This window comes from Orcinus orca, chromosome 9 (assembly GCF_937001465.1).
Source record: "Orcinus orca chromosome 9, mOrcOrc1.1, whole genome shotgun sequence".
NCBI classification, from domain to species: Eukaryota; Metazoa; Chordata; class Mammalia; order Artiodactyla; family Delphinidae; genus Orcinus; species Orcinus orca.
This window is the reverse complement of record NC_064567.1, coordinates 95,032,261-95,048,131: the sequence shown is the minus strand read 5'-3', so window position 1 is coordinate 95,048,131 and position 15,871 is coordinate 95,032,261.

The window sequence follows — 15,871 nt, the reverse complement described above, 5'->3', positions numbered from 1 at the left end:
CTCCTCTTCCTTCCATCTTTTTCCTGATTTGACGTGGGCAATGGCCAGGCTTGCCCCGTGGAGGAATGCTAGCTAGTGCGCCAAGGAAACAGTAGAGTCGGGGAAATCACCATTTTGTGACAGAATAAATGATTTTATAAGGATGAGAGGAAGGCCGAGGGAACGTCACAGACTCTGGTGCTGACGTCAGCTTCCCTCAGGACTTCTTGCTGAGAGAAAATATAAAACCCCGATTTATTTAAGCCACTGGAGTTGGCTTTTCCTTTCGTGTATTAGGAAATATTTCTAACTGCCATTATGGTTTTTTGTCCCCAAAAGGAAGAATAGACAAAATGGGAGAGAAGCAATAAATACAGTTTTCAAATGTACAGAAAAACAATTAGAGTATGAGCATTCATATACCCATCACCTCAGTTAAACAGGTGTTATTGTTTTGCCCTATTTAAGTTTTTCTTTTGCTGAAATATTTTAAAATAAATTACAGACACCATGATGTTTTTACCTATACCTCCCTCAGTATTCAGTTCCAGAAAGAACATTTTTTTGCACAACCACGATTCCATGAGCACACCTAAGAAAATTAGCAATAATTCTGAACATCATCTAATGCCCAGTTCATATTCTGATGTCAGGGGTTCTGTCTAACCAGGATCCAGTCAAACACTAGGTGTTACTTTTGGCTTTAATATTTCATAATTCTATTTTGATTTAACACATAATCTCACTCTTTCATGACTTTGGCTTTTGAAGATACCAGGACTGTTGTCTTACAGGATATCCTATATTCTTTATTTATCTAATTGTTTCTGGTGGTAAATTTTATTTCCTGTAAACTGGAAATGAGATCTAAAAGCTGGATTAAATATTTTATAGGTGATACTGTATTCTTCATTTGCATTACACCAGGGGTCATGTCATATCTGGTTGTTCCACTGTTAGTAATGTTAAGTATTGTCCCTTTGAATAAAGTGGTGACAGCCAGAACTTTCCATTGTAAAGTGATGTTTTTCCCCTTGGGACTAGTAAATTAACTATGAAATAATACTTTTGCACTATGTGAATATTCAGTTCCCCATTGTCCTTTCACCTAATGATTTTAGCATGCATTAATCATTATAACCTTGAATCAGTTATTTCTTTCAGAGAGACAAAATGGTGATTTTCCCACTTCTACCATTTCCTTTACACTTATTAGGTATCATTCTTCTATAAGGGTACCGAAAAGCTTTCCCTATGAGCTGGGGCCATTTTGTTGCTCTGAAATATAGTTTCTTCTTGAATGTCAGGGTATCCTTAATTCCTTTTCTCTAATTAATGGTTTTCAGAGTATGGGATTGGTATAATAGTCACCTTCAGTAACAGCAATGAAATTTTTGGAGGGAGATTCTATTTTGTGAGTACCATATTGGACTCATGAATTATTATATATTTAAATGTGCCCAGATCAATTACACTTCTTTTTTGTTACAATAATTTATTTCATTTTATTTTATTTTTTACTAATGATACCGAAAATTGGCCTCTGTATGCCGGCACCAAATTGAATCTCGGAGACAGAGTTTGGATGAAGTAGAAAGGAATAACTTTATTGCTTTTCCAGGCAAAGGCGGGCTAATGCCCTCAAAACAGTGTGTCCCAAGCCAGGGGGGTTTGTGGGGAGTATTATAGTCAAGGAGCAGGGCTGCTGATAAGGATCAGGGTGCTTGCAAGGCCTGCATTCCTTCAATCCAGAGGTCGCCTGGCTTCAGGTGGTTTTGTGATGGGCTTCTGTGACCTTCTCTCTGGAATGAAGAATGCTTCATTAAGTAGGTAATATCTTCCATTTGGTGGGGGGTTTAGTTCTGCAGAAGAGCTCAAAGATAGTGTTAGGTATCCTTGAGGTAGTGTTAGGTATTCCTTGAGGAGGAACCAGGACCCTGTCCCAAAGGTATCCTTGAGGTAATGTTAGGTATCCCTTGAGGAGGAACCAGGACCCTGTCCCAAAGGTATCCTTGAGGTAGTGTTAGGTAATCCCTTGAGGACGAACCAGGACCCTGCCCCAAAGGTATTCTTGAGGTAGTATTAAGTATCCCTTGAGGGGAACCAGGACCCTGCCCCAAGGCTGCACTCTTGTTTCTTGACTGCTCCTCCCTTGTCTCCTCAACCCCTCACTACTCTGATTGACAACTATTTGAACCTGCCCTTTGGAAATTAGGGGAGGTCACGGAGGCTGAAGGAAGCCTACTTCATACAAATAAGAAACAGGGGACATGGAAGGACTTGTGCAGGGGATATGGAAAGACTTTTGTGCCCAGGAGCCCCACAGGGTCCTGATCAGTTTCACTAAGACTTTATGTTTTTTTTAGAGAAATTTTAGGTTCACAGCAAAATTGAGAGGGTAAAGATACAGAGATCAATAAAGTATAGAGATTTCCCATAGCTGGCTGACCCTTGAACAATGCAGGGGTTTGGGTGCTGAGCCCCAAGCAATCAAAAATATACGTATAACTTTATAGTCAGCACTCTGTATAGGCAGTTCCACATCCAAGGATTCAACCGATTGCAGATCGTGTAGTACTGCAGTTCCTATTTATTGAAAAAAATCTGCATATAAGTGGACCCGTGCAGTTCAAACCTGTGTTGTTCAAGGATAAACATACTCTCTGAACTCCATACGCACAGCCCCCCCATTATCATCCCCCACCAGTGTGGTACATCTGCTACTATTAATGAACCTACAGTGACATGTCATAATCACCCAAAGTCCATAGTTCATATTACTGTTCGCTCTTGGTGTTGCACATTTTATGGGTTTGGACAAATGTATCATGACATGTATTCATCATTATGGTATCAAAGAGTGTTTTCAGTGCCCTAAAAATCCTCTGTGCCTCACCTATTCATTCCTCCTTCCAACCTCCCCCAAACTCTTGGCAACCATTGATCTTTTTACTGCTTACATAGCTTTGCCTTTTCCAGAATGTTATATTATTGGAATCATCCAGGCTTTTCAGACTGGCTCCTTTCACATAGTATTAGGCATATAAGGTTCCTCCCTATCTTTTCATGGGTTGATAGCGGGTTTCTTTTCAGTGCTGAACAATATTCCATTGTCTGGATATACCACAGTTTATCCATTCATCTAGAGAAGGCCCTCTTCATTGCTTACTACTTTTGGCAATTTTGAACTGAGCTGCTATATGTTTATACAAAAACCCATGTGTGGGTTTTTGTATGGACATAAATTTTCAGCTCTTTTGGCAAATACCAAAGAGTGTGATTGGTTCTCCCTTCAGGTCCATTAATATTTGCTTTGTATGTTTAGGTGACCCTACGTTGGGTGCATAAATATTTGCAAATGTCGTATCCTCTTGATATAATTATCATTATATAATGATTTTCTTTGTATCTTTTTACAGTCTTTGGCTTAAAGTTTATTTTGTCTTTTATGAGTATAGCTACCCTTGCTTTCTTTCATTTCCATTGGCATGGAATATATTTTTCCATGTCTTTACTTTCAATCTCTGTGTGTACTTAAAGCTGAACTGTGTCTCCTGTAGACAGCAAATAGTTTGGTCTTGATTTTCTGTTTGTTTGTTTGCTTTTATCCATTCAGCCACTGTATATATTTTAATTGGAGAATTTAGTACATTTATATTTAAAGTAATTATTATTAGGTATGGACTTAACTATTTCCATTTTGTTAATTTTTCTGACTGTAATTCCTTTTTCCTTTCTTCTTTCTTTGCTCTCTTCCTTTGTGATTGGTTGATTTTCTGTAGTAGTGTGCTTAGATTCCTTTCTCTTTTTGCTTTGTGAATACTACACTGTTTTGATCACTGTAGCTTTTTTTTTTTTTTTTTTGCGGTACGTGGGCCTCTCACTGTTGTGGCCTCTCCCGTTGCGGAGCACAGGCTCCAGACGCGCAGGCTCAGCAGCCATGGCTCACGGGCTTAGCCACTCCGCGGCATGTGGGATCTTCCCGACCCGGGTCACGAACCTGTGTCCCCTGCATCGGCAGGCAAACTCTCAACCACTGCGCCACCAGGGAAGCCCTACTGTAGCTTTATAGTAAGTGTTGAAGTCAGGTAGTTTCAGTCCTCCAACTTTATTCTTCTTTAATATTTTGTTGTCTATTCTAGATCTTTTGCCTCTCTATATAAACTTTAGAATTGATTGTTGATATATGCAAAATAACTTGCTGGGATTTTGAATGAGATTGCATTAAATCTATAGATCAAGTTGAGATAAACTGATACCTTGACAATATTGAGTCTTCCTATCTATAAATATGGAACATCCCTCCATTTATTTAGATCTTTGATTTCATTCGTCAGTTTTGTAGTTTTCCTCATATAGATCTTATGCATATTTTGTTAGATTTATACCTGAGTATTTAATTTTGGTGGGTGCTAATGTAAATGGTATTGTTTTTAATTTCAAATTCTACTTGTTCATTGATGATATATAAGAAAGTGAATGACTTTTGTATATTAAAGTGTATCCTGATGTCTTGCTATAATCATTTATTATTTCCAGGGATTTTTTTTTTTTTTTTTTGCTAATCCTTTCAAATATTCTACATAGATGATCATGTCATCTGAGAAACAAGACAGTTTTATTTCTTCCCTCCCAGTCTGTATACCTTTTATTACCTTTTCTTATTTTACTGCATGAGCTAGGACTTCCAGTATGACATTGAAAAGAAGAGGATATATCCTTGGCTTGTTCCTGATCTTAGTGGGAACATTTTGAGTTTCTCATTATTAACTATGATGTTTGCTGTGGGATTTTTTGGCTCTTCTTTATCAAGTTGAGAAAGCTTCCCTCTGTTCCTAGTTTACTGAGAGTTTTTATCATAAATGGGTGTTAGATTTTGTTAAGTGCTTTTTCTGCACTTATTGATATAACCATATGATTTTTCTTTTTTAGTGTATTGATAGATTATATTAATTGATTTTTGAATGGTGAACAAGCCTTGCACACCTGGGATAAATCCCACTTGGTCATTGTGTGTAATTCTTTTTAGATGTTGTTGGACTCAATTTGCTAATTTTTTGGAGGATATTTGCATTTGTGTTCATGAGAAATATTGGTTTGCAGTTTTCCTTCCTTATAATGTCTTTGTCTTTGTTTGGTATTAGGATAAAGGTGGCCTCATATAATGAGTTAGGAATTTTCCATCTGCTTCTATCCTCTGAAAGATTGTAGAGAATTAGCATAATTTCTTCCATCAGTGTTTGATAGAATTCACCAGTAAACCCATCTGGGCTGGGTGTTTTCTGTTTTGGAAGGTTATTAATTCTTGAAGCAATTTATTTTATATATATATGCCTATACATGTTATCTGTTCTTCTTGTGAGAATTTTGACAGACTGTATCTTTCAAGGAATACTCTATTTCATCTGGGTTATCACATTTGTGGCATAGAGTTGTTCACTGTGTTCATTTCTTACCTTTATGTCCATGGGTTCTGTAGTAATGTCTCCTCTTTCATCTCTGATATTAATTTGTGAACTCCTCCATTTTTTCTTAGTTACCCTGCCTAGAGGGATTGATTTTGTTGATCTTTTCAAAGAATCAGATTTTGGTTTTACTGATTTTTCTCTGTTGATTTCCTGTTTTCACTGTCATTGATTTCTGCTCTATTCTTATTTTTATTATTCTTTTTTAAATATAAATTTTGAGATCATTATAGATTCATGTGCTGTTGTAAGAATAATACAGACAGAATCCATGTACCCTTTACACAGTTCCCCCAATACTGTAGTAACATCTTGCAAAACTATAGTACAATAGCATAGTAAAATATAGAACATATCCATCACCACAGGATTTCTCATGTTGCCCTTTTATTATGCTTTTTGATGCTTAAGTTGTTCAAACTTTGGCCAGTAGGAACCCTTTTGACTTCCCTGTGTCTTTTTATGTAATTACATTATCTTCATTTTCTTGCTTTCTGGCAGAACGAGATGTCTCAAAATTACCTGTACTATTTTACCAGAGACCTGGAATCAGCTATTTCTTCAAGGAACCTTTAATAACCAATGGCATTTCAAAACAATATTCTGATGGCCAGGGCATCATTTCTCCTGGGCACTTTCAAAGCATAAAGATGAAAATGTTTACATATTTCAAAGTAATTATATTGATGTCATCAAATTAAATCAACATTATAAGATTTTACTTAATATTAATTTCAAACTCTTTTCTCCTGCTCTGAAGATCTTTTCTTCCTAACAAGATTGCTTATTTGACTTATGCTACAATATACATTAAAAATTTCAAAATTCTATTATTACTGATTATAATAAAGTCACTAAATAAATGTGAATATTTCTTTGTAGTTCTTGTCCTTCTAGCCTATTAAAGAGATATGGTTAAAGTACTGTTTTAGAGTCATGTAACTATTTTTTTTCCTTGCAGTGTTATGTGACTAATTACATATCTAGTTAGGTTCACTAGTATCAGTTTACTATTGATTTTAGAGTTTTAAAAATTAATTTTATTCTTTAAAATATGTAAATTTATGTGGTTCAAAAGTGAAAACTATATAAATGTGTCATCAGAAAAATATTGTTTCTATCTCTCTCTCTCACGTAATTTCCCTCCACCCCAATAGAAACCCATTTTTATTCATTTCATGTTTTTTTCCTTCCTTCATTCCTTCCTCCCCTTCTTCCTTGTCTCCCCTGTCCCCTCCCCTCAGTTCTCCTCCCCTTCCCCTCCCCTCCTTTCCATCCTTTCTCCCCTCTCTCCCTCCTTCTGCTATTTGGCTCTTGTTATTTTATTTTTTTAGCTTGAAATGATATAATCTGTTTCCCAACACTTATTTACAAGTAAATCAAGGAAGTAATCATACTTTTTCCTTTCTTTTTTTCTCCTTTTTAAGTTGTGCTGTTTTTACTTTGTCAGGTGGTTTAATGTTTACATACTGTTCTTTCACCCTTATTCTCACCTTTGTTTTAGTCTTAGATCTTCAGTTAAATATATTTAATGCTCACTACTAATTTCCTTTTACCAGTTTTTCCAAGTATGAGCTTCCTCAAAAGGAGCTCATGGGTCATATCCCCTGAGTTTTTGCATGTTCAAAACTATTTTTCTGTAGCTTTGATATGTGAAGGAAGGTTGCTTGGATATAAAAGCCTCATTTCACACTCTCTTTTCTTGTTTTATTGTAGATGTTTCTCCATTATATTCCTGCGGTAAATGTTACTGTCAAGAAACCTGATGCCAACTTGATTTTCTTCCTTTGGTAAGTGATTTGGTCATTTTCCCTGGAGGTTCAGAAGATTTTTTCTATAAATTGTAATAATTTCTTTGGTTATGACTTGGAGTCTGTTTTCATATATGTGCTATACCTTTTTAATATGTAGATTCGGTACTTCTATTTTTCAGGAAATCTTTCTTAAATTATAGTTTTACGTATTCTAGTTCTTGTATTTCATTTTTCTTCTTCAGGTATTCTACTTATATTTGGGTTAGATTTGATTTGCATTCTTGTCTCTCTGCTTCCGTTTTCTTGGCTTTTCTCATTCCTACTTGTGATTTCTATTTGTGATGTCCCTTATGACATTTTTTTGGTCATCCAGTTCTCCCTTAGGCACCTAGTAATTTAATCTTTATTTCTGAGATGTTTTGTCTTTTATCTCAAATTCTTAACCGAATTTGGTCAGTTCTTATTTTCGTCTTATTGTTTATCTGTTTTCTGAGATGTTATTTAATATCTCCAATTGCTTACTTAATTATTCTTTCCAATCAGAAACATTACCCTTAGAAGTAACCATTATTCTGACCTGGATAGGTCTTATTTGTTTTGCATTCTATATAAATGGAGTAATACATTATGTATTCTTTTGTTTCTGCCTCTGTTACTCAATATTTTTTCCTCAGGATTCATTAATATTGTTGCGTGTAGTAGTAGTTATCTTTCATTTCTCTAGGGCTCTATTGTATGGACACAAGACTTACTTTCATTGTAATATTGATGAAAATTTGTTGTTTCCAGCCTTTAGTTATTATGCATAAAGTTGCTATGAATGTTGTTTTATGTGTATTTTATAGGACATATGCACTCATTTCTATTAGGTATATACCTAGAAGAGGAATTGCTGGGTTGCAGAGTATATGCATGTTTAGTTTTGCAAAGTACCACCAAGCATTTTTCCAAAGTGGTTATACACATTGACACTATTAGAAACACTGTAAGTGTTTTAGTTATACCACATTACTATCAAACACCCAGTATTTTCAGTCTTTCTGTCTTAGCCATTCTACTGAATGGAAAGTGTTATCTCATTGTACTTTTAACTTGTAATTCTTCTTACTGATGATATTGAGCAACTTTTGTGCTTAATTTTGGCCACTTTAATATTCTTCTATGGTAAAGTTCAAGTGTTTTGCCTATCATTTAATTGGCTTGTCTGTGTCTCCTTATTAATTTGTAGGAATTCTTTATATATTCTGAATATGAGTCTGTTGTTAAAGCATGTATTGCACATATCAACCCTCATTCTGTGGTTTTCTTTTTCACTGTCTTGTGGTGTTGTTTCATGAATGCATGTTCTGTTAATGATGTCCAATTTAATTATATTTTATTTTTTATTAGTAGTTTTTGTTGCATTTTTAAGAAATATTTGCCTACTCTTATGACGATGTTCTCCTGTATTATTCTCCTATATTTCTTTTATAAGTTGCCTCAACTTTTATATTTAGGTTGGTATAAGGTAGGGGGTCCAGGTTTGTTTGTTTTTTCTGTATAACTGTCCAACTGACCCAGCCCCATGTACCTTTTCCCACTGAATTGCAGTGGAGTTTTTCCCTCACAAATGAGATGCAGGAGACTTGTGCATCTGTTCTGAACTCTTATTTCTATTATATTGGTCTCTTTGTGTATTCTAGTAACAGTACTGCATTGTCTTAATATCTGTGGTTTTTTAGTATGTTTTATATCTAGTGGATTAAATGCACTAGCTTTGTTCTACTTCTTCAGTATTTCTTTGGGCATTTTAGGTCCTTTGCACTTCCATATAAATCTTAGAATCAGTTTATCCATTTCTACCCAGCTCCCCAACAAAAAAGAAAAACGATTAGGATTTTATTGGAATTGCCCTGAATTTATAAATCAATTTTCGGAGAACTGATATCTTAACAACATTGAATTTTCCAGTCAATGATTAGGGTACACCCTTCTATTTACTTAAGTCTATTAAAAAAATTCCCATTAATGCTTTGCAGTTTTCAGTGCAGACATTTTATACATCTTTCATTAGATTATTTAGAGATATGTTATGTTTTGATGCTATGGTAAACGGTAATTCTAAATTTTATTTTCTGCTTGTTTGTCACTCTCATATAGAAATACAACTGATTTTTGTATAGTGATCCAGGACCCTTGATAAATTTCTTAATTATCAATAGTCTGTTTGTAGGTTTATTTGAATTTTGCTCATTTTTCTCATTTATTGTTTTTTCTCATTTATTTTGTTAATGTCATTAATTACATTGGCTTTCATATGTTAAACTAGTCCTTTATTTCTGGAATAACCCCCATTTGGTCAAGACGTATTATTCTTTTTTTTTTTTTTGCGGCACACGCGCTCAGTAGTTGTGGCTCATGGGCTCTAGTGTGCAGGCTCAGTAGTTGTGGTGCAGGGGCTTAGTTGCTCCGCGGCATGTGTGATCGTCCTGGACCAGGGCTCGAACCTGTGACCCGTGCATTGGCAGGTGGGTTCTTAACCACTGCACCACCAGGGAAGTCCCCCCACCCCAAATTTTTGTAAGTAATTTTTTCTCAAAACTGTATACACTAAGGAAAATAATTGTCCATAATCTAAAGATTAAGGGTGGAATTCCTGAATGAGTTGTGTGTGTGTGTGTGTGTGTGTGTGTGTGTGTGGAGTGGGGACTAAAAGAGGGCAGAGGGCTGTGGTTCCTAAATCTCCAGCTCAGAAAAAAAAGGCAAGAGCCTCTGACACTTCTTCTCCTGGGATATTTCACAGTGAATAAAGAAGGAAGAATTCTCAGCCAGTCGGACCCTTAGAAGATGAAAATGATGACAGTAGTAATTATAATACTGGTAATACCAATATCGATATAACAAAAATGTCGTCTCTGGGCCTAATTTAATCACTTATAAAACAAAGAGAGTGAACTCAATAAATTATCTTTAACTTCAATTCTAGCTCCATTAGCTCCATTTTTCCCCCAGTTTTTCTTTCCTTTTTCCAAAAAAGACAAGTGTGGAGGTGGCTTAATGGTCTTACATAGGTCCCTGAGGATGTGCTAGTCGTTTCTGAGACCCTCTGGTGTGAAAGACAACTGTTCCCAGTGCCGAGAATGCAAAGGTGACACAAATTAGTCATAATGTGTAATTTATAAATTCCGGGCTGAATAAATCGGCATCAATTTGGTCATGAGGTCAGGATACTTAAGAATCGATATGATACGTGGACATATTTTTGCAAATCTGGTGCAATGAAGAATGCTGGGTAAAAAATGGACTTTGGAGATCATTTTTGCCCAACCCATCTCATCTCATAGGTAGAAACAGTTTTAGAGAAATGAAGGAGGAACAGCTAGAATTCATGTTTGGTAATTACCAGCTCTTGCCACTGGGAGGCAGCACAAGGTAATGGTCAGACCTCACCTGGGAGGCAGGCAGGCCCTGATTTGATTCCTCATTTTGCTACTCTTGGCGTGAACCCTGAGCAAGTGACTTAACCGCACCAAGCTTTAGTTTCCTTATCTGCAAAATAAGAATAGTATCTGTTTTACAGGGTTGTTATGAGGATTAAAATGAAATAAGACACTGTATGGACAGCATTTAAAGCAGAATCTGACACATAATAAGGCCTAGTAACCAACAGTTCTTGCTAGTTGTCATACTTTTTGTATATTTTACATATGATTGCTTTGAATTTTCATGCTGATGATTTCTTTTTGGAATAATTTATACATTTATATTATATATACTACATATGCTACACACACACGTGTGTGTGCACGCACACACCCAAACTTTTGGAACCCTTTCTTTTGCATCATTCGATCCTTTATTACTTTGCACCTCAGCTACGTTTCATTTTGAGAATTCCAATTCCTTCTGATTTTTGTTTGAATCCTAAAATAATTACTCCCCTTTCCTGAACTCCTGGTCATCATTCTGGCAATAATTCAGACATGGCAAGTAGAGGACCTTGGCAATGGCACTGCACGACCACACAGCTTCCAGAACAGGGTAGGTATTGTTAGGGGATCCTAACAATTTTAGGGTCATTTTCAGTGTCTGTGTTGAAGAGTACATGGACTTGGGAGACCTTTCCTGTATGTCTGTGGGTCTTCGGGGGTGGGGAGCATGGAGTCGGGGGGAAGTTGGGACTTTTGTGGGCAGGAAAGCTGTATGTGGGTCAGGGGAGTTACAATGCTGATGGCGAACAATTCAAAGATGTACAACTGGATGTCGGTCTCCAGATTCAAGACTGTGCATCTACACGTGTGCAGCTTGCCATCTGCTAACTAAATTCTGAGTTTTACGTCTGCCCAACCACAGGGGAGTGCGTGGGTTAGATGGCGGCGGGAGAGGAGAGATGCCACACGCATTAGAGTCACCCAGGTGGGGCAAGGGGAACTACACGGCATTCATTCCTAGAGATCTACTTCAGTTCTGATTGTAGGTAAAGCTCTGGCCTTTGTTTACCCTTTTTCCTTCTCACCTTAAATCCTTTTTTGAATCAAAGTGGTGATGCAAGTAAAATAAGCTCCTATTAAATGTCCTGTGATTTTAATAACCATCAATTTATTATTTAAAGTCATGTATGACAAAAAGGAGTGAACCCTACGATGTCACTAGCAGAGCATTTTTGGACGTGACGCGTGATTCTGTGTTCCGTATTTTACCACGGATAATGTGGAAGAAATGAAGCTATTTGGCAAGAGGCAGAATTTGGGTATTTATATTCTTTGTGTCATTTTCAGACTTGATGTCTCTGTCATCAGTTCTAGTTTGTTCCATTATTAATGCCACCATCTGGTGAGATTCTAGCCCTCTTGGCAATTCTTCTGTTGAACATTCTCGTGATCCTAGTCTATAAAAGAAAAACAAATGGGCATAGTGTGAGTAAGGCCCAGAAAGTCAATTTACTTCTGCCCCCTAAAAGGGTGCCCATGCATTCTCTGCTGTGTCCCTTTTCTCTTTCAGTTTTGCACAATGTGTATTGGAGATAGGGAACGTATATTCTGCCTGCATGATTTCTAGAACGTAGAACATTGTTTCAAAAGACAAAAATGTGACAGTAGAGCAAGGTTACAGCTCTAAAGAAAATTCTGCAGGAAGAAAATCAAATGGGAGAGGCTAATAAGTCCTACTGATTTTTGAATTTCTGAGAACCGAGTGAGGTGATGGCTGGACCACAGCAGAGTGGTTGTTTTGTTTCCATATTTATCAAGGATGGTAGGGTGGGAGCCAAGCAGACTGGTGGATTGTAAAAGGTACATGAATGAAGAGGGAAAAACCGACACAAATAGGGTGATCAAAACAAATCTGGAATGTCAACTAGGAGTCGCTACCTAAAGTCAGGGAGCAGAGTGTGCTTAGAGGCAATGGAACTCCCAGGTGGGTCTGTTGGTGTTTCCTCAGTGGCACCGCTGGTCTCTGAGCAGCCATCATGTCATCCAGGTCGGTGACATTGCTGACGTCTGGTTCCTGGACTGACTGGTCTCCTGGGGGAGAGGGCAGATGGTCCATCCGTGGTTGCTTCATTTTCAGCTGGCTGCATAACCACAGTATAATCATCTGTTGAGCCTTGGCTAGATGGAATAGTGCTTTCTTCTGTAAGCATTGGACTTAGGTTCTCAGGTGGCAAAGTTTGAGATAACGCTGAAAAATAACAATGACAACAACAACGAGTGAAACATGACTCTCTATTAGATTATTTTCTTCATTCAGTTGCATTTATCCCATTCCGAAATCAAGGAAATTAAGTCAGAGAAAAGGGACAATGACAAGCTATTTTAGGAAAAGTCTGCTTTCACTAAAAATCACGCCTGACATAAAAAGATGCTCAACATTGCTAATTATTAGAGAAATGCAAATCAGAACTACAGCTTCAGCTCAAACCTGTCAGAATGGCTATCATTAAAAAGTCTACAAATCATAAGTGGGTGTGGAGAAAAGGGGAGTCCTCCTGCACTGTTGGTGGGAATGTAATTGGTACAGCCACTATGGAGAACAGTATGGAGTTTCCTTAAAAACCTAACAATAAAGTTGCCATGTAAGCCTGCAATCCCGCTCCTGGGCATATACCTGGAAAAGATGAAAACTCTAATTCAAAAAGATATATGCACCTCAGTGGTCACTGCAGCACTATGTACAATAGCCAAGAGACAGAAGCAACCTAAGTGTTCATCAACAGACGAATGGATAAAGAAGATGTATATACATAATGGAATATTTCTCAGCCATAAAAAAATGAAATATTGCCATGGGTGGACCTAGAGATTTATCATACTAAGTAAGTCAGACAGAGACAGACGAATATTATATGATTATCACTTATATGTGGAATCTAAAAAAAAAATGCAAATGAATCTATTTACAGAACAGAAACAGACTCACAGACATAGAAAACAAACTTATGTTTACCAAAGGGGAAAGGGAGGAGGGATAAATTAGGAGTATGGGATTAACAGACACACACTACTATATATAAATAGATAACGAACAAGGACCTACTGTATAGCACAGGGAACTGTATTCAATATCTTGTAATAACCTGTAATGGAAAAGAATCTGAATATATATATAACTGAATCACTTTGCTGTACACCTGAAACTAACACAATATTGTAAATCAACTATAGTTCAATAATAAAAAAATAATCATGCTTGCATCACATGGTCCAGTTACTGCAAGCCCTCCTCCATTTCCTTTTATAAGACTTGCTCTTGGCCTCTAAATGTTGATACAAGTGATCAGATAACCAGGTCTGGAAAATAATGAATTTACAAAATTTGTACATTGTAAGGTATTTGTTATGTTAAATCAAGGCAATGTCTTTCCATAAATACGGCACTTGTATTTGAATGTGTCCTGGGAGGGGAAATAATCTTTCCTATAACTAGAAATCAACAGAAATTCATGATAGTCAACCCAACATATTTAAATTTCAAGAAATTTCTTTTACCATGCTTGCTATTCCTCGCTCACATCCCTCCAAACAGTGGTTTAGATTACTGACGTGTTCTATGCTTAGCCAGGGATGGGACAGTCGCAAGCCAGCAACACAGAGAATAAACTTTTCATTCAAGAAGAACCTTTTCATTAAGGAAGAAACAAAGTCATACTGAGCAGATTTTCTTATCGATGAACTCCTAAGTCGGAAAGTATAGAAAAACATTTTTCAACTTCAGAATCATCATAGCAAAATACAAGCAAAATACATGCTAAGATGTCTGGCTGCCAAAAGTCACCTAGAGTATAAAAGCAACTATGTTTTTAAGAACTCGAACATGAATCATTCGCTCTGAAAACGTCAGCTTCTCCAAAGGGTTTGCGGTGACTGGGAAAGAGAAAACTCAAATTCAAATTGGAAAGCAACTCAATTCAGGTGCTGAGCTAGAAATAATATAGACATCAAGTGCAGGCTGGAGGGATTGCTGCCCTGAGCTCTCCTGCTCCAGCAGCTGATAATTAATATTGTGTTTCATTCATAATGCCTGTGACTTCAGCCAGCTGTCAGCTACAACCTGGCAGTTGCCACCTGCCTCTAAAAGGACTAAGCCACACACTGCTGCAGCTGCTGACCTTCAACACCCCCTGAAAGGGGCTCAGGGTGGAGATCAGGAAGGAGGCGCCCTGTGCTCTGGGAAAAACCAGCAGAACAGGCCTTTAGATAGTTAGATATTTTCAGGAGAGGAATTTTTTTTTTGGGGGGGGGAGGTGTGAATCTTTTTTAAAAAAGTTTTTTATTGGAGTAGAGTTGATTTACAATGTCGTGTTACTTGCTGCTGTACAGCGCGGTGAATCAGTTATACTTGTACATATCGCCACTCTTTTTTAGATTCCTTTCCCATATAGGTTATTACAGAGCAGGAGAGGATTTTATGAGCCCAATTCTTGCATCTTCTCATATCTAGAAAAGCACTAAAATCATTCGCGGTGAATCTGTTCCTCGCAACCAGCAGCAAGCCTTTGTGAAAGCATGTGTGCGTGCCCGCCTTCACTAAGACCGTATATAACACTGACCTTCCCCCCTACCCCTTTGGAGCAGTTTCTCGGAGCTCTCTGAGATGCTGTCTCTGGGGCTGTGGTCCTCATTTTGCCCCAAATAAAACTTAACTCACAACTCTCACGTTGTGCTTTTTCTTTTCAGTTGACACAGCCCAGGCGTTCATTCATCACCCACCTTTCCCTCCATCTTTCCTTAGTGAGGCATGGGGGAACCATCCCCAAATTTATCCTGTCTGAGAGCATGTGTCCAGCAGGCAGAGGTGTGTGGGAAATAGATGAGCTGTGTCTTCTGAGCTATGCTCCATTCTTACTTCTTCCCTAAACTGCATATTTCTTCCAAAATCTAGTTCATAGTTGCTCCTGCCTTAGTTAGTACATTCCCAAGGCCACCTGGGGTCTGGACTGTTCCCAGCGCTCAGAGCATTTTCTCAACTGCAGCGATCGGGCTCTCAGGACAGCAGGCTCACCTTCCTGGGTCCTTGTTGGACCTGGTCACCTCTGTCACCCAAGTGGCCCAATGGCCCAGGCTCAGAGGCACACTGGGCCTTAAGACGCACAGTCCAGTGGGCAGAAATTGAAGATTTTACAGAAAGATGTAAAATAAGACCTTCGTAGTCTCACCCTTGAGGATATTCTCTGTCAACCATTTGGTTATACATCCC